Source organism: Cyanistes caeruleus, chromosome 3 (genome assembly GCF_971803275.1).
Source record: "Cyanistes caeruleus chromosome 3, bCyaCae1.hap1.1, whole genome shotgun sequence".
NCBI classification, from domain to species: domain Eukaryota; kingdom Metazoa; phylum Chordata; class Aves; order Passeriformes; family Paridae; genus Cyanistes; species Cyanistes caeruleus.
Genome location: NC_141703.1, coordinates 92,835,120 through 92,855,495, shown reverse-complemented (window position 1 = coordinate 92,855,495; position 20,376 = coordinate 92,835,120). Strand labels below are relative to the sequence as shown.

Genomic DNA, 20,376 nt, shown 5'->3' with positions numbered 1-20,376 from the left:
TCACAGTGCTCCACTTAATCCATAATGATATGCTACAGAGAAAGTTGTGCTGTCCAGAGGTCAAAAAATGTGATTTTGCTGCACTCAAGACTACAACTTTTTATTTCTAAAATCCTGAGCTGGATGCAAGTATAAAGGCAACTGAACTTAACCAACAGATATATCTTAGAAACGAAGATAAAGACCTGAAGCTAAGAAATTAGATCATTAGTACTACATATTATTACTAATAGGAGCTCTGAAAGATAATTTTTGCTTGCCTGTTGGTGTGAAAAAGGATTGTAGAGATTTGAAAAGTTAAAGAAACCCACTGCCTCCTCCTCCACTTTGCAGATGGCTGAGATGCTTTAACTTTCATTTCCAAACGTAAATTAGCTCCTACTTAAATGAAAGTAAAAATTTAAAGCTGCCTCCACCTGATTGCAAAGCACAGCGGCCGGGCTGGGAGAATGGATAGGCCTTCAAAGAAAATAAAAGCCTTTTTAAGCGACTCCTCATATGAACGCCTGCCCTTGCAGCAGCAAGCTGTGGCCCTACAGCCGCTTTCCATTATAAATGCTAAATTGGGAAATGTTTAACATTCTTTGTTTAATCTTTGCAGTATAAAGAAAAAACAGCTGATTCTTAGAAACATGACAGCCTGAGCAACCATTAGTGATCTGCCTCCCCCTTCCTCAAAGCAGAACAGGCCATTTCCAGCCTCAGTGGCGACTGACATGTTTTATTCAGGAATGTATATTTAGATGGGACCTAGAAGACGGGATTGAAACTTTGTCATTTTTTTTTCCAGCAGTGTAAGGGGCCGATGGCAACCAGGATATTTAATAAAAAATTGTGAAGAGAAAAACAGTTTAAGAAATATACATTGTGGAAACTACGGACAAAGGTGGCTTCAGATGCTTTCTGCACTGTTTTCTGTTAATATTTTTTCACAGTCCTTCCATGAAGAAGTGTGTCACTATTTATTTTGATTTAAAACACTATCAACTGAGTGTATTTTTTTCTTGTTCACAGTACAGTCAAAGCAGCAAGTCCATCTATTCTGCTGCAACCATTCACATATAAATCAGCACAAACTCGGGAACGAGCACTCCTCTCAGCTGCTTACACAGACAAACTCTCTTTGTATCTTGTCTCTGAACTTCCCTAAAGGGGTGAGTTTCATCACGTGTACAAGAAGTCACACAAGTCAGAGGTTTCTTCAGTTGAAATTATGAAGTAATACCTCAAATCGAGTCCCCACAGAAACTGAACTAACTGAAATAGCCAGGTTTTTTACAAGATTTTACCCTGAAGCACACTTTCTGGATCATCAAGTCCAGCTCCCTGCTCACTTCTACTACAGATATTAAAGGTCACTTCTTAAAGAGTTGTTTTTAAGCCTCTGCGTCAAGAAGGTGAAAAGAGCTTAAACGTCCTTCCCACCCCAGCCATGAGCATTTCAGTAGCTGGCAGTGACTAGACCAGACATCCAGGGAACAAATCCATGAGCAAACGAGGATGCTCTCCTTTGGATGCTCTCCTTCCCCACAGGGAAAGGAGACAGCACGGAACATTCTCTCATGGGGCTCCCGGATAGAGGCACTTGGTCCAAACAGAGCCCTTGCTTCGTTTAGTGACAACACGAAAACATTAACCACGGCACAGAGGAACGAAAGCAAGGAGCATGCAGGTGCTGACCCTGCTGGAGGCCCTGCACACGTGCCCACAACTCCTCTGCACCACTGGACTTCAGTGACCCTTCCCTGCGGGTGGCACAGCCCACCTGCACACACAGCAAGGCAAGAACGCACAGGTTCTCTCGCGGAGAAACGAGCCAGCCGCTGTTCGCTGCGATTGCAGCGGGTCATAGCTTTGGAAAGGAGGACTGCAGCAACGTCCAGTGCAGCTAGGCCTGACACTTTTGTTACAACTACTCAAAAAACATTGCTTCCTGCAGCACTTCCTAGGGACTCCTGCGAGGCAAAAAGACAAGGATACTACTGAAAGCGCTAGCAATGAATTACTGATAGTGAAGGACACAAAATTGTCATGAACTTCAACCAAAGTGTGAGAGTTGCAAAATGACTGTTCTGAGGAAGAGAGGGAGGAGAGGAGGGAGGGAGGAAACCTTGCAGAATAATTGCTAAATAAAAAGCCTACCGTAGCTAATTCAGCACATTGCTGGATACAGCAAAATAATTTAGCTAGCTATTTTTCAAATATACCCAACCCCAAGTATGTCTCAGGGAAGAGAAATAATGAAATTTTAAAATAAAAATTAATGTAGAGCTCTTTTCATTTTTGTTGCTGTTTTTAAATCTTTAGGGTTCATATTTAACCTTTTCTCTAAAATAACAAACTTGAATTTAAGAAAACTAAGGCACAGATCTTCACAGAGACAGGACTCAAACAGCTTATGTTTAAAAATAAAATAGCAGAGTCTTTTTAAGTTGTGAAGTGAAGACTTATTCATTAAAACTGAATATTAACATCTCATTTCAGAAACTGTTCAAACCATCCCTTTTGCCTATTTTGCCTATGAATTTAGGCAGACAGAAGTTTCACAGGTTGCATGTCTAGCATCTGGTCAAGTCAAATCACCCTCTCCTCCATAAATTAAAATTAGATTTCCATTCTGCAGAACACACAAAATTCCCTCGTTCTGGTTGCTGTTCAACCGTGCATATATAACCAGAGTTTTAGCAGCAGGCATGTACAAGGGCTTTTCCCCTTTTTAAATTAGAAAATACTCAGGAAATAATTAAAGGTTTGTTTGACCATTATGGAAGGTTAGTGCCTTGGTGGTAGTCCACCCAAGCAGACAAAGCAAAGCTGGGGACTGAAGACCTGGGAAGTTAGGGGTAACCTAGTGACACACAGAGAAATGTCTCAGCAGCTGAAAAGCAGGCAGATGCCTTTAAGAGGGGAAATTGCTTGTCTGCCATTAAAAGTTATCGGGTTTTGTACACCTATTCCAAATAAGTCTCCCACTGCAATCAGTGCCGACAAAAAACTTACAGACTGAGACTCTGAGAAGACAAGCAGAAAGTAATTTTCACTCAAAGACAAATGATTACTCTTTTGATTAAGTCAAACACTGGACTCATTACTGAGCATGTTCTCTGTAAAGTTACACCATTTACATCTTCCAAGTATTTCATAAAGGGCTGACAGCTATGAGGGATACCAGGATAAGGGATTTTAAGGAGGTTACTCTCCTCCACTGCATGCAACTATGTCATAAACTGCTATTGATATTCTGATTCAGCCACACCTTACAATTACATAGGTTTTCAGATCCTATAATTCCAACAGGATAGTCTTCCAGAATTTAATCATCTGATGAAGGTTACTTTCATTTACATATTATCATTACATTATATAGGATTATTAAATCTTATATATTGTTAGTGTCCATAGTTTGGCCTGTGTGGCAACACCAGCCTGAAATTTAAATAATTTTTTAACCTCTACAAATTATTTCAATGCCTTCTCCCTATGTATCTGAATTGATTTTATAAACATTAATGAAATAGGTTTAGAATATATCTGAAGGGCACAATAAAACAGTATCTGCCAGTATAATCCCTAAGTGATTCTTTACTGAGACACAAATGGAGGAAGAAGTTGTTTTCATTGCCCAGAGCCAAAGCAAGGGCTGGTTTCAGAATCCAGGTGTTCCAATACATTTGTTAATATATGTGTACTCCCCAGCAGTTTGGAGAAATATACTTAAACTGCTTAAAACATACATACAGAGATTAAAATATTCTACTTCCTGTTGTCACAAAACCCTGTTTCATTTAAAGTTTGTCTCGGGGATCACTGTTGAATGATGTAAGCTTCAAATATTTTTTCTATTATTCCTGAAGTGGGCATAATTCACATGGAGACTCATTTTACAGCTCTTTTCTAATGCCAGAAAAACACTTTAAAATAACTGAGGATTGAGCCCTATAACTTCATAATTGACCTAATAGACTCCTGACATCGTATCAGCAGAATTAGTGGCATTACACTGGGGAAGAATCTGTCCAAGAATGTGCACACAGACAAGAACGATTTGTAAAGGCCAAAAGAAAACAAAACCTGGCACAATGCTCGCAACCACAAACAGGTCAGATCCTCAGAGGATACAACTAGGAATAAATTGGTTGCAATAGCTACAGGAACAATTTCCTCCTGTAGTATGAACAGAAAAAAAAAATGTATTAAGTTTTCTTTTTTACTGACCCATTTCTTCCCTTTCTTGAGCCTAAAATGCCTCATTTTCTTTTTCCTCTTTTTTTTTTTTTTAAAAAAAATAAATATTATCTTAGCAGGGCTCTATGTACTTTTTCTTGCATTTGACAGAAGTAAATTAAAATATCCCAACCAATTCTAATTAGAAGAATCTCTGTATCTTTATGGACATCAATCAGTTAAAATAGAAATGAATAAAGTTCAGCACAACCTAAAACTTCACTATTTTCCTGCATTTGCTGCTGCTACACAGAGACTGACCTGACACTTGCATTAAGGTCAGGAGAGAAAAGGGAAAAAGCTTTCATTGTATACATCCGAAAGTTGGAGGGCGGGGTAGAAGATAGAGGAGGAGAGAGGCAGAAACACTGTGCAGAAGCCGGGGATGTTCCAGAGCACACTGTGACAAGAAAATACTCAATAAGAATTCCTCCAGCCAAAACCAGATCTTAAATAGATCCATTGTCTTGCATCCTGAAGCCCTTAAAAAGGCTCAAAATTAAAGTCTGTGCTGTGGGCACCCAGTTGTTCTTTCCTTTCATCAGGATTTGCAGGTTTTAATACAATCTGTCGTCAGGAAAAACAGTAGAGCTGTACAGTCCAGAGAGGTAACAAAAGCGAAAGGCAGGCGAGAGTTACATAACTGGCTTTTTACATAAATATTACATTGAGAGATATTTTGCTTTTCAGAAAGGAAAAAAGATTAAAAAAAAAACCAAACCAAACCTCAAACTAACATCAGAGAATTCAATCCAACTTCACTTACTTCTCGTCCCTCTTTCACTTTGCAACATGTATCGAATAGTTGAAGTGAGGTGTTTCTTTTCCTTTTTTCATTACGACAAAACAAATAACCAATTCAGCCCTAAACACTTCATAACAGATTGTCTGGTATTACCTGAGAAGTGCACCACATCATGGAAGATGGAAAAAAGTCTTATTTTCAAGCATAAGCAAGCCTGCCTTGCTTATCTGCAGCACGGGGCAATTAGAAATGACCATGGATGTTAAACAAGCTCGCCTCTGTACAGTCTGAGAAAAGGGAAAAAAAAACCAACCCTGCAAGTCTCCCCATCTGTTATTTCCTTTTTCTTTTTTTTTTTTTTTTTTTTTTTTGGCTGTAGGAAAGCAAAATTATGCAAGAGCTTTTGAATGTAAAGCCTGTGTGTGCTTTTTCCCTTTTTGTCTCTGTGTACACGGTATGTGCTATTGCGTAACCGAGCACGGAGTGGGCGGCGAGCATTTACTATTGATTTACACTACTCCTCACACTGAGCAGGGAGACACAGAGGTGACATGGCCGTGCATTTAAGGGTTGTGCCAAGGAGAGAGAGAGAGAAGCAAAGCATGTAAAAACAGAACTGTGCCTTGCTGAACTAAATGCAGTTTTCCCAACCTTTTTTGTTTTCATGCCCTTTGGTAGAAGAGCGGACGCTTAACAAAACTCACAAACCCCTCTGTCCAAAAGTAAGGTTTCCCTCCCACGCACCCATGCCCAAATCCTATTAGAAACTACAAAAACCTATCAAATAGTGCCATTGTGACACTTCTTGTGCCAGGTATCAAGATGCCTAGCAAGCTCTTACTGACCATGAGGGTCCATTAAGGTTACAAACAGAATTATTTTTCTTAATAGTACTATACATGAGCCTTTTACTAATTTCTTTAGGACCTACTTTAGGTTTGCAGGAGCACAGAAATTGTAGACACTATGCACAGTACACAATACAAAGCCTTGGATTTCTTGAGATGATTGGGTGACGTGGAAATATGAGAATCAGAGACAGGAAACAAGGGAAGTTCAACCTATTTTTTTCACTTATTAAGCCTGCCAAAATATTCATATTTTTCTCTCTTTTCCACACTCCCGGATCCCTCAGTTTAGACAGACAGGCCCCTAGCTCATTAATGAGAATAATTTTGAGTCAGTAGGGGGAATTGTCTCATCCACACTGGTGAATGCCCATCACATTGCTGAATCCTTTGCCTCCAAGGTGAGACATGGCTCTGCAGATTCTGCCTGCTCCCACTTGACCCTAGGTCCTACAAAGCAAGGGAACACTGCCAGGCTGGCACAACACTGGACTCCGCAGCATCCACTCATTTATTGGGTGGGGGATTTCTCTAAAAAAGTCTGAGGGACTCCAAAGCATGTTAACATACTTTAAAGGATGCTGAAAGACTAAACACTAAAATGAAGTTTATTACAAGCCACAGCAGACACTGAGCCTCATACTGGAAATGAAACTGAGTGTGCTGATTAAGAAAAAAAAATATAAAATAATGAAAAAAAATCAAGTATCAATGCTCTTAAAACTTTTTTTGCACTATCTTTACTGGAAGACACAAGCTCCCCAAATTACCTTCTTCAAATTGTGTTTAACGGACAACATGTTTTTTTTTCACGGATCTGACATCAGACATTTTTGCAGGTCCTAAAATAGTACAGTGAGCAAACAAAAAACTCCATGTTATAAAAAAGGCAAACCCTATTTTAAGGAAATTACACAGATATGCAATGTTTCTGACTATTCTGTTTTTTGGTTGTTTTTTTTTTTCCTCTTACCCAGGTCCACATCTACTAACATTAAATATGGTACTATCAGCCAGCATGCAGTCAGGATCTCTGTCAGACTGTTTGGAAAAGAAAACATTCATTCACTGTCTTGCACATGCTTATTCATTTTGTTTACACATAACTGGAATTGCATTGAAACTACCCAGAGAAGTTTGACACAAAAAGTCACGTGCAGCCTAACTAGTCTGATTTGTCTTAAAATGAAACTGACCCTGAAAGGAAAAGAGTAAGGTCTTCATTGAACGGGACCTAGCCATGCAACCTGAATTAAGCACTTATTAATACAGATGGGGCCAACCCAAAACATGCTCAGGCATGTTTCCTTTGCTCACATGGGGAATGCTGGGGGGGAAGAAATGAGACCCAGAAGGCAAACACTACTTCCCTGCCATGCAGCCACTAGAAACGATGCTCCACAAGCAACTCTGAGCGATGCTATGCAAGGTGAGTGTTTCATGAAGGCTGTACCACAGGACCAGCACGTCAAACAACAAAAACCTGCACTCTTCTGACAAGACTACGAGTGAAAAAGAACATTTTTCAGCACCATTTGTAGTCTTAATCTGGATGTCTGGTATATCCTCATCCTATGGGATGCAGCTTACAAGCATAAAATGCTTTACAGGATGTTATATAAATAGATACAGAAAGAGACTAAAGAAATAACAGCTTAGGGAAGCCAAGCTCAGATACTGGTTAAGGAAAGCACCAATGCTGCTGTGCTTGCTTTATCTTTGTCCAGTGTACACCAATTTTTAAGCCCGTGTTAGCATGTCAGATTCTAACATAGTGTACATATCAGATTCAGAGATCTGATTCACCCAAAAATGTGAGGATACAAATAAGAGAGTTCAGATCTGGTATATTCTGTTCTTGAAGGCTATCAAGCGAAGCTGAATAAAGTTTCCATTATAACCCCTTTGCCTTCAATCAGTCAAAGACGTTGGAAACCTCACTACGTAAATTTTCTGTTCCTAATGTTTACTGAATCTTAAATTTCACAAAAACTTGAATAAACAAAAGTTCATCAGTTTTGCACATACAGAATGAGAAATAAACATCCAGAGATTAAAGAGAAAAGGAAAAAGAACCTTAAACTATCTACAGAAAAAGCACAGAAAACAACAGAAAATATGAACGGACTCACAAAGTCAATGGTGGCTAGATTTGTTTCAAGAAAAAGCTTTCTACTCTGATGAAAATACTTAATTTTTTTAAAACTCCACATACCTATAAAATTCTACCAGACCTTTTATAAATACCATCTTGAATACACATTTAGGTCAGAAAATCCTAAAAGAACCCCTATGTGTGTGCTAAAAACCCTTGTATTCGTATCTAATGGTATATTACATTCTTTAATGCCTCTGATAGATGTTCTCCCTACAAGAGAACATAACTACAAACTGACATTATTTTTCTCTATGTTAGACAGCTGGTTTGGATGGATTTTTTGAGTTTTGATTAGTGAAACACATTAATAGCAGATGCCTTTTGCATGTATCAAAGATACTATAGCTCTGTATTTGCAGAAAAACAATGTGACTTCTAATTAAAGACTATCATAAGGGAGAAACTAAGGTTATAAACAAGTTATTACTCTAGGATTTCATGATTTTGCATGTAAGCTTAATGTTTCTCAAAACAGATTCTGTCTTTTTAATGACTGTAGGAGGACATAAGCACAGTGCTAGGTTGCCATGGGCTTTTAATGGCAAATTGAATAATAAAAAAATATTAAAATGATAGAGACAAAACCTAAATATACTAGGGATGCTTGCCAACTGTTCCTGCTAGTTAAAGAATCAATAAACCTTTGCAGACCTTGTGCAACATGACTTTACTTGCAACAAAAGTAATTCACAACAAGTATGCTTTTCTTGGCAATTTACCTTTACTTTTCTCCTGCCGACTTCTCTTTCACATGAACCTTTTGGACTCCACTGTTTTGGAATGACCATGACACAGCAGAAGTTGCTAAACTTTCCCCACCCCTCAGCTAACCTATTAAACATGTGTAATGGTGTTATTTCCTAATGGTTCCTACAGACTGATGTATTTCCAAGATGGTTTTAGTCAAAATGAATGGCAGTAAAATTGGCAAAGACTCAGAAAGCAATGTCCAAGGAGACTAGCAAGGAACTCAGAAAAAAATTGTCTCTGGATATTTTTGCCATGTCTGCCAGAACCAAAATAATAGAGGTTATGTCAGTGTTTCCATAATAAACATCAGTTTTCAAGATTATAACTCAGCTGCAAAGATCTGATCCAGACTGAAATCAACACATGTGGGGCTTTAGATCAAGAGTATTTTTTTATCTTTTTTTTAACTTATATTTCCCCTGCTGCATAAGAAATCTAATGTTATAATTTAATCTGGTAAGTAATTACTAATTTATCAGAATTAGGGAAAGGAAGCAGAAAATAAAATTCAGAATTCACAGTAAATGCTTTTTGGGATTGCGTAACTTTCCTTCCAGATATTCCCTGTGAGATTTTGACAAGACTAAATTTCTAAAGTAATTGTTGGATCAGTATAATCCTTATCCAACAAACCTTAATATCTGTTTTGCTCCCTAAAAGCAACATCTTGTTTTGAAGCAAGTGTGACTTCTTATACTGTGCAGCAACCATGAGGTAAGACTAGGAGGGATTCAGAAAAATTTCCAGGACACTGGAAGTGTAGTGAAGTACTGTAATTTATCACATTAAATCACTTTATTCCACTCAAACACCACTTCTAAAACACACAGGTTTCATCCTGAGGGAGCCTGAATAACTCAAGGATATTCAGACAATGGGTAGATGACAATCCTGAGGCATCCCTGAAGTGCAGAGGGCATGGTGAGGTGTGAGAGCTCCAGAGGCTGGAGCTGCTCCTGCCCAAGCCACCACTGAACCAGGTCTGCAGCTCCTTGTTTCATAGAGCTTTACAAGAGGAAGTGACAACATCTCCCCTAACCATTAGGCATTTCCCACAGCTTCTCACTGTTCATGCACACGTGACTTCAAACTCCTCTTTAGTTCAAGTATCTCAATAGATACAGTAAACACAGGAACCTTCACAGGACACTTAATGTGGCTCGAAAATCAAATTTTCAGGAAGCACCTAGGTGATAGGAAACCGTGGTAACTGAGTATGTTAAAATACACCTGGAAGAGTTTTTCAAGTAACAAAATAAGCAAGCTGAGTGAAAAATGGCTTGCACCAAACCAAGTAATTTGTTCAGGAGCAAAACTCAGATATTCTAAGCTGCCTTTTCTATCTGCAGAGAAGAATCATTTTAGACTAGATACTTTAGGAAAACCTGCATTACATGAGCTAAAGACCACAGTAAGCCTTTCACCACTTGGCATTTTAATTTTCTGTCTTTGGTTCTGTCATACTAAGTATGGCTGGTCTGAGTATGAATATACACATGCTGGTGTTTGCCTTTCCTCAGAATACTGAAACTTGACAATACTCATCAGCTAATGGCATATTTTGAAAACAAATAAATTAAAAAGAAGGGAGTTTTTTGTAACACAAAATATCAGCGGTATTTCCTACTGTTATCCTTTCATTCTTACTCAGGAGTATCAGAGCACTTTGACCAAAAAGACTCTTGTGAACATCCTGCCCTGTGAGTAGTTCCACTGGAATCACGACACCGATTAACTAAACAAGGTATTATTCAATTACCCAACTCATTGTGACATATTTACTATTAATTCTACTCACAAATGGGAAAATAAGTTTACAGATTCGAAATAATTTGTGCAAGACCTCCCTGTAAGCAAGTGGTCAAGCTGGACATAGAATGCCAAACACCTAGCTGCCAGCCTCTTGCTGTAAACTCCTCAATTACCTGTATCATACAAAAAAACCCAAAAACACAGCATTGACAAGTTTCAGGAATTTTTCAGCAGCCTTGATTTATCTGAACAACCTCATCAAAAAGCTATAGACTAAGAAAAAATCGACTTTTCATTCTCCTCCGAATAGCTGTAAAGTTTTCTTTATCTCTAGTAAGGTTAAGGCTTTTCTGATTTTAACTACCTATATTACAGCTATGGATATTGCTACAACAGAGACAAAGATGAGTGTTTAAACAAGCATCAGAGATTTACAAACAGAAGGCTAAGACACACATGTATGTGCACACACTCAACATTATTTCTGAAAGTTAATTTTGCACTTAAATGCTTTCCTCAATACTCTACCACCCAAGTTCATCTGGAGAGACTGTAGGACCTGAAACAAAGATTTGTTGTATAGTAGAAGCAGAAAGTTAAAAAGCACAGTGTGCAAGGGTTATTGTAAAACAGAAACTAGAGGCAGCACTTTTTCAGACTGTGGGCCAGGATTTTTATTTTATAGACTTATTTTAATGTAAAATTACAAATGCTATGCTTTGACTTCGGAAGAAAGTACACAATGACTTGTATAAAGCAAATTATTAGATAAAGTAAATCTTCTGTCACAATTGCTGCTCGTATTGGAAGGAAGTTGTCTTACCTTTTTATTTTGTTTGCTGAGAGGCAACAGTGTCATCCCCTTAGTCAGTGTCAGCTACTCTTTTATTATACAGAAGGCAAGTAATAGCGAAACTGTGCTGATCTGCCTGCCTTCACTCTATATAGTGTCTATATTTATAGGCTTTTGCTTCTATCTGAATCTATATTTATCTGCTTTATCTGCCTACAGTGCATCTGCTTCTCGTACACACAGACATATATACATACACATGTGTGCATGCACACAAATATACAGACACATATAAACACACATACGGGCATACCCCGAATATGGGTGCTTACAGCAGGCTTCTGTGCCACAGCAACATTTGTATAAATATAAACATATGCAGTGTACACAATATAAACCAAGGCATGCACAAAGAAAATCATCAGCTATTGCATGAATATGCCTTGCTGGCTTTGGAAAGGTTTATTATTCAGCAGGCTGCCTAGTCAAGAGGATTGTATACAATTAGTTTCCTTTACATTACTGTTGTAGCTTTGCAAGCAGTAGCATTTTATGCTGTTATTTTGCTGGGAGTTTTTTTTTCCACGTAAGCATAGCTGGCACAGTTGTGAAATCACTGCCATCCTGTCAGGAGATGGATTCCCTGTTGGTACCACTAACAGTTTCCCTCAGGCTAGTCATTAAAAGGCAAGAGTTAGGCCACCCTATGCCAGCTCAGGAGAGCATTCCCTAGGGGGGAGGAAGAAGGTATAACCTCAGATCCAGGTCAATCTGGCAATTTTAAGACCAAACATTCCTTAGGCCTTAAACATAATCATAATTTTCCCAAATTAACAGGGAATAAATGGAGATATTCATCTTCACAATGAGGAGAAACCATCATGCCACACTTTCCCGTATTACCAGATGGAGCTGCAGGTATTCTGTCCCATTATTTTGGACTGGAGCTATATCTCACCTCAGCCTTTTCGGTTGCTTTTGGTTTCTGGGGAGACTTCTGTTAAGACAATGAGAGCTGCCAGGGGAGATGATGGAAGTGGAGTATGTGACAGTAAAGATCTCTGTGTTACCATAATGTGATAAAGCTGCCATCAGGCCAGTTATCTAAACAGATCATAGCATGTTTCTGCTGGACAACCTTAATTCAACACCTGATTAATTCACATCCTACCATCTCCAAGGAGGAGGAGTTTCCACAATATAAGAGCAAAGTCAGCCAAGAAGTCACTGGGGATTTCTTTCTGTCTCCATCATTGCAGAAGCTGCATTTTGGCTTCCCAATTGTTCATAAGGCAGTGAAAATGAAATGCTCATTTAATACATGACCTCTGGACTCTTCTGAAAGGGGCAGGAACCCCTAAGCCAAAAACTACTGGGTATATAGGCTAAAGAAAGATTCCAAGAACCCTCTGGGTATCAAGGGCAGCTGAAGAAGACCCATAATCCTTTCTAAATCCTGCAAAACTTCAAATAGGGTCAAACAAAACATCCTGGCATAGGACAAAAAAACTATACTAAATTCTAAAAATCCAGTCTCCTCTGAAAACCAGGTAATAAGTACATTAACTAGTAACTTAATGAATAAATAAATTATCATTAGGATGTGTTTAAAAACCCCAAATAAGTTCTGTAACTCCAAATCAGAAAAAAACCCCAGCCCTTAAGAGGACTTTTTATGTCAAGATCAGGTTGGATAACTAAACCAGCAATATTACTACAAAATCAAAGACTTTTGGATAATTCTTTCATTCAAATGATCACACTGAAGAACAGCTCCTGTAGTAACTTTATGTTTATCCAGTATTTAATGGTCCATTTGAAAGGGTTTTCAGAAAATCTACAGATAAGATGGTATTTAAATATAATATATATATTTTCACACAGATTTTCTATGTATCTTCATTTAATACCTTTTAGTCTTCCTCTTCCCATTTCTCAGTCATTACACTGAACCAGAGCTGCTGAACAAAACTCTGTTCATGCTGTCCTCACAGTTAAAGTTATCCTTACCCTGATGGCTGACAGTCATCTCAAAATTTAAAAAAAATGGAATTGCATCATCTTAACTTACTGTTTTTATAACTGCTCAGCTCAGCTTAGTAACAGGGGATCCACTCTACTTGAAACATTTTGCTGTTTTGCCATCTACAAATATAATAGCAATTTGAAAGAAAAGAGAAATGATTTTTGGTTAGCTCCTGCATTATCTAAACACCATCAGTCTGGTAGGATCTGGTTTGAAAATATTAACACACTACTAAAAATGACAGTTTGTGAATTACTGTAATGGCTCCACATTTATGATATCTTTGGCAGTGACCATTTAGCAACTAGTCCATTATTTTTTTCTCAGCAGGGTATTTTAAAGTTTTAGTGTGTTTAAGAGCATTTCTAAATTGGAAAACATTATTTAATTATTCACGCAGAGGCAGATTGATTATAGAATATAGTCTTTCTTTGAGGGTGCACTACAATATACCTTTATATGTATAAGAAAGTATTCAAGCACTTCTTTGATGCACAAATGTACAAACTCCTACCTCATTTGTTCAGCATTCTTTGAAATTTTGTAGGTAGAACATAAAAGGAACCTGTTTAATGCAAACTCTCTCCTTTCTTATGACAAAGAGAGTGAATATTATTGGAGCTCAAGAAACCTTCTCTCTGTATATATACATTGCACTGAAAAATATAGGCTGGGACAAATGTCTAAGACATCTTACATTGCTTAAATGAACTTAGCATATGATACACATCTATCCCTCATTAGGAACCCTTCTATTAGATTTAATAATTGATAGCTAGGATCTTAAACACACTATATTATTACTTGGAGAAGCTTTGATCGCATGTTAAAATTGAAATTAAAATAGCACTTTATTTCCAAATAAATTAAAATATACAAATTTAAGCCCTATTATTCCTTTCCCCCAAAAAAGGACTTATGCAATTTCATACTGATGCAACTCTGTGGATTTATAACTCGATATTACATTAAGATAATCACATACATGCATGAAGTTGATCTGATTTAATTGCTTTAGTAAAAATATCAATCCTTTCAAATAGAGCAATTATATTAGCTACAATCTATGCACATATTGGGCCTTAGTACATGTCTGAGACCTTTTAAGACAAAATGGTAAAGACCAGCTGTCCATTCCAGTGTGCACATTCCTGAATAATCTTAAAAAAGTTGAAACTGCTCAAAATATGTCAGTTTAAAAGTAAATAAATTACATGGGCCATGCACTAATTTGTTGAGTCAGAATTTCAAGGACCAACAGTAAGCATTTATACATTAGAAGAAAATATTTGTCCAATTTATCAACAGACAAATACTAATGATAAATTATAAAAGAGAATTCTTTCAATGAGTTCAGTGAGACAAATTCAAAGAATGACATGGACACTGTAAAGCAACCAAGTCTGTTTAGCCACTCTGCATAGAAGGGGCAGAAACCTCACCAGGAAGGACTGATCAATGCTGCTTTTTAACAAATGAAGTCTTAAGCCTCAGATACTCAGGTGCAATTTGGCACCCTCATAATCTCTTTATGCAGTAGAAGCTTTCACGTGGCCAGCAACACTTTAAGATGGAAACAGGATAGGAGCTCCTGGTTCTTTATAACTCTTACATACTCCGTGGTTCCCTGAACACAGAAAACAGCCTTATTTTTCCTTAGAAGAAAGCTGTTCTTGAGAAACAGAGGAAACCAAAAAGAAGAGAAAAAATTATTTAACTCCATAGATCACCTTGACCAAAATAATGAATTACCTCAACATATGCTGACAAAAACTTAAGGCACTGACTATATTAATCCTACCACTGTTAACTTAAATCATCCCAACTTTTCTGCAGAACTGTTGCAAATTATTTGTGTCCTAACAGAAGGGAAGAAAAGTATCCTACTCCCTGCTGTAAGCACTAAAAGCTATTGAGAAAGATTTTTGTAGATAATTATCTCAGAAAGTTTTCATGAAGGCTCAGGGGGAACTGAAGCAAATACCTGATGTGGGCCAGTAAAGAAGACCATGTTTTCCCATGGAAGGATGAGAGGATGGGCACAAGTGGAAATATATAAAATTCTATTTAAACATGAAAAAAAAAAATGGTGTTGAGGGTACTCAGACACTGGAATTGCTACTCAGAGACCTCCATCCTTGGAGATACTCAAAAACTAACTCATGGCACTCAGCAATGCGCTGCAGGTGAAGCTGCTTTGAGCTGAAGGATTAGACTAGACCTTAGTGGTTCTGTGAAATCTTTGCAGACAGGAATTTAGAAGCTACAGCGAAACAAATGAAAATATTTTCCTGTGTATGGCTTTATTTGACTTGATCCTGCTGAGAAACATGAAGCTCAACTCTAGGCTGCACAGGTTAACAGAGCAGATGGTAGAAATACCAGTATGCTTTTATAATACCTTCAGTAGCAGCAAAGGCATGTCCTTTGTAATGTAGTTTGTTTGTGATAGCTGCTGGGGACTGAGAGACACTCAGGTCACCATCATCTGAACACCATCAGATCTCCCTGTCTCTGAATGATCTTGCTTTACAGTTCAGATCTTCATTCTGTCTCCACAAAGCCTGAAAACTCTTTGATCCATCTGATGTAAACATGTCCAAGTAGAAAGTAACAATTCTCCATACACATTCAACCAGATGCATTTTTCTAGGCTAATAGACACTTCTGCAAAACCAACCTGTGAATGAACAGACCTGATTCAACTGATTTACATCCTTAAAACTAATATGAAAGTTCTCAGCTACCCTAAATTCAGTTTACAAGAAATATAATGATACTATAAATACTATATAGTATATATAAAAATATATAAAATATATGTATAAATAATGATTTACAAGCAAAGATGAAATAGTAATGCAATTTCTAAAAGTCTTTAAAGTATTTCCATTATTTCTTTTTATTTGGTACGACTAAGAACTAGAGACAAGCAATTACTGCACAAAAAGAGATCCAGCAGTAATCATTCAGTTGAAATTTCAAAGCCAGAAAGATAGGCAAATACCAACCACCATGTCCAGAAAACCTGCATCTGGAGAGCCACAAGTGGATGTATATAGAACTACCCATATTCTTAAGAATAAAAACCAGTCAAAAATACCAAAGCAATGAAAAGAAATTTAGCAAAGGCCAGTTTCCTCTCTTACTCTTGACCTTCAGTGCTCTCATCTCCTCAGAAATACAGGGAAAAGTAATAAATGGTAAATATAATAACACAGAATCCTTTGGCCATTCTACCAGTCTAAAAGATTTAATTATAAAAGACAGTGTTCTGAGGCATATCAATCTTTAAAAGCTTTTACTAGAGCACAACCCTACTGAATTTTCAGCTGCTCAGGATTAAAATTAATTTACCTTCTTATGATTTTGTAAGTATCTACAAGTGAGAATTTTTTCAGATGTGATTGCTAAAAGATGTGATAGCGCTCTACAAAAACTGATTAGAAGAAATGCTTGGACATTAGCATTAACATTAGCATTAAGTTAGCAGCCTCACTAAAAAAGAGTTTTTATCGATATTGTCCAATTCTGTTTTAGGAAGAATTTGCATTTAGACTCCATCTTTTACTCTCCACTCAGAACATACAGATTTCTTACATAGCCAATAGGTCATACTTTTAAGAATGCCACTTCTGAACATTTAGAAAATTATTAATAAAGGCTTTAATAAATGCTTATTAGCTGTTATAAAGGACTGAATGGAAGAAGCCAATTGATGTTTATAATAACCTACAGATAGAGCTGTGATGTGCTTACAAAACGTGTAATACTATCCATCTCAAAATACTTCTTAGAATGCTGATAAATCAACTATAAACTTCTATGAATTGTTTATTAAGTGTGTCATCAATATAAGTGTAGCTGGATAAACAATGCAAGAAAAAACTTGCAAGGGGGGCTGTTTACTGTAGCTGTAAAAACATGGAATACTTCATTGTGCAAGGACTTGAGTAACAGCCTTCTGCTTTCACAAGGATTCATCCTTCTCATCCCTCAGCCAATGATCCAAATCTTATCTCCCCCTCTTGCATAGTACCTGCAGATACCTCAAGCATCCAGGAAAACTGAGCAAATTGTACCCACAGAGACATATGGGCCAGAAACTCCCAGAGCCTCAGTAGGGAGTATGAATTCAGATTTTCAAACCCTTGGAGATAATTCCACCCTAAGGAACACCAGGGAATATATATGTAGGGGGAATATGTGAATCTCATTAAGGAACTTAACCGGTGAATGCATTAATACTATGAACACATGCAGGTGTTATCTATGTAACGAAGTTTTTCCCCTTTACCCCTGTGTAACCATAAATTATGCATTCTTCTGTTAGATCAGTAAAAATTCTTTCATATCAGTCAAATGACCTAACATTTCATTGAAAGCAGAACCTGTCCTGAATGTCACATCAGTGAGAACACAACAAAATGGAATTCTCTTTTGAGAAGTGCAGAATTTCATGGCATATTAATGAGTATTTTCTGATTGTGGTAAGGCTTTCACTTATTGACACATGCTAAATAGCACAGACAACTATCAGTCCTTGCTGTCTTTTTTTAAAAAGAAATTTCCTGGTGACAAAAAAGGCACATCCAGGAAGCTACATACTGTCAGGAAGTTTGCAGGAGGGAAATAAACATACTGTGCATTACTTCTTGAAAATTATAAAAATACAAAAAATGAAGGTAGAATTGCTAAAAATGAGATTTCACCAGCGTTGGCATTAGAGCTTAATCTTCAACAATGCCATTCGTCATTCCTATTTCTGCAGAAATCATAGCTGTGCTTTAGCAATAATATCATATATTGACTGTTTTCAGTAGAAAGTATAAAGAGTATCATGCTCCAAGTATTCAATGTTTGTAGTTCTATGAAGAGAACAAGATTGTCCATTTTTCATTTCTTCATTTCTTATCCCCTAATTCTATTATTTTAGGCAGCCATGTGAACTAAAATGTCTGAAATTCAAGCCCAACTTCCTATCTACCACCACTGACTGAACCAGTGTGCTTCCACAGGTTTTCCCAGAAGCACAACTGCAGAAGAGTGCCATGGTTACGCTCAAGAAAATACCGACAACGTATTGGTCTGGGAAACATTGTCAGGTGAACACATCGCTCCACGTCAGCTCTGATCGTGTCAGAGTAGCACATCAGAAACACATTATAGTTCTGATGGGAGGGTAATGAATACAGGAACATATTACATTGAGTACAGGAAAAATCCAAGGACATTGAAGAAAATCTGGAGAGAGTGATTATATAGGCTCGGGGGATACCAGCAATTATGAAAAGGACATTGCCAGCCACAACTGAAAAGCAAAGAACAAAGCCAACAATATGGTATTAATCACATGCTCTGTCCATGTGTGATGCCAAACTATTCAAAGCACAGAATGTTCTTTATTCACCTCACTTTAAATTGCTTGAATGAACCTAGCACTTATGAAAATGAGAGATTAAAAACATTGATATCAACCAACCTTTGGGCCAAATCTTACTTATTGATGCAAGTAGTTCCACTGATTTTAATGGATGGAATTACTATTGAATTCAACAGAGCGACTCAGAGAGTCAGGAGAGCAGGATGTGGCTCATTGCATAACCAAGCTTCCCTGACCACCATGAATAGTGCCAACTCATCATTTCTGATGCAATGTCCCCACTTTTCTGGTAATGGATCCCTCGAGCAGAAAAAAACTGTACCCACCAAATTCTGTGACACTTTTCACGTGAGCACGGCACCGACTTGACTGAAATGAACCATTTTACTTTCTTCTTCAGAAGCAACAGATAGAACTCCCTGACACCTACAACTTCATAGCATGGTTTTATTGTTAATTTCTCAGATTTCTTATGAATGGAAACATCTGTGTGGGGCTGGAATTACACTTCTGCAAGGAATGCCTATTCTCTGATGTTTATTGTGTATTTGAAAAGGATAGTACAAAACAAACTGATTTACAGTCAGCCTCCTGGGCGCAGGAATAGATTGCTTCCAGTAGCAGGTTTCTAGCAGTGGACAGCCCTTCTGAAGGAGATTAGACTTTTCCCATTCTCCCTGCTTTCAGATTTAAATGCAGAGTCTCATTTATGACCACACCAATTTTCTTGCAGTATCCCTTTAGAACCATGGCAGAATGGAGGAGATTTGCGGGACAAAAAGATGGAATGCAAAAACAACATGACTGAGAGAAATAGAAGGGAGTCACACTTTTTGACATCTTAGGAATGATACTAAGGATGCCATCTTTTGGAGGCTCAGTCCTCTTTCTTCAGTCATACTGCTTCAATGCCAGAGATGGGAACTATTAAATGTCTGAGATGGCACAACAGACATGCAGAACTCGGGAAGTCCCAGAAGCCTGGAATTCTTTTTTCAAGGACTTGAAGTGGCAGCAACCCAGTGCTTTATGGCAGTTAAATCCACTGGAATACACTATAAACCCAAGAATATCTGTCTTCAATCCCAGCTTTCCACAATCCACTTCCTACAGCATATTCTGAATGGCTATTTATGGTAGGCACCAATTCTAGTGTCTTTCTTATTTCATTATAAAATTTAAGTTATCTCCATCAATCTTAAATTCCTTTGTGGGCAGCTGCGATAAGAATCACTCTGAAGATGTTCTGCAGCACTAGTTCTTACTCATTGTGGTGAGAGGTTATTCATTGCCCTCTGAAATTCCTCACTGGCTCCTGAATGTAGTTACAGATTCAAAGATGACACAGATCTATATATTTAAGGACACAGAGTCCAGATACTTTAAGGAAAAAAGTGATCTTTTCTTGCAGAGCAAAGCTCTGCATGTAGGACATTATGAAATTCTTCCTTTATAGAAATAATACAACCAGGCTTTGGTCCTGTTACGTGCACACTTTTTAAACGATTATTATCTCAAGCACACAGAATAATGGTTAATATTTCAGATTTTAAAATACAGTGGAGCCTCAATTATCCAAATTCAGTGAACCCAGACAAGGTTTTGCCCCTTGTCATTTATTAATTAAATGGTAAATTGCTTCTATTACTAATTATTTCCACAGATCCATGGGCATGCAGGGCATTCTGGTTACTGGT

General features: G+C 37.6%; 1 protein-coding gene across 47 annotated transcripts in view; it reads right to left on the bottom strand.

The window, feature by feature from the left end:
* ZBTB20 (zinc finger and BTB domain containing 20) overlaps positions 1 to 20,376 on the bottom strand; it is a 473,003-nt gene that overhangs the window by 230,292 nt on the left and 222,335 nt on the right. For 4 of the 47 annotated variants that reach the window (XM_086882882.1, XM_086882893.1, XM_086882895.1 and 1 more), the window contains one exon: positions 13,342 to 13,415. The exons of the other annotated variants lie outside the window; for them this stretch is intronic. The gene's annotated coding sequence lies outside the window, so the exon portion shown is untranslated. The remainder of the gene's footprint in view (positions 1 to 13,341; positions 13,416 to 20,376) is intronic. 47 annotated transcript variants of the gene reach the window in all.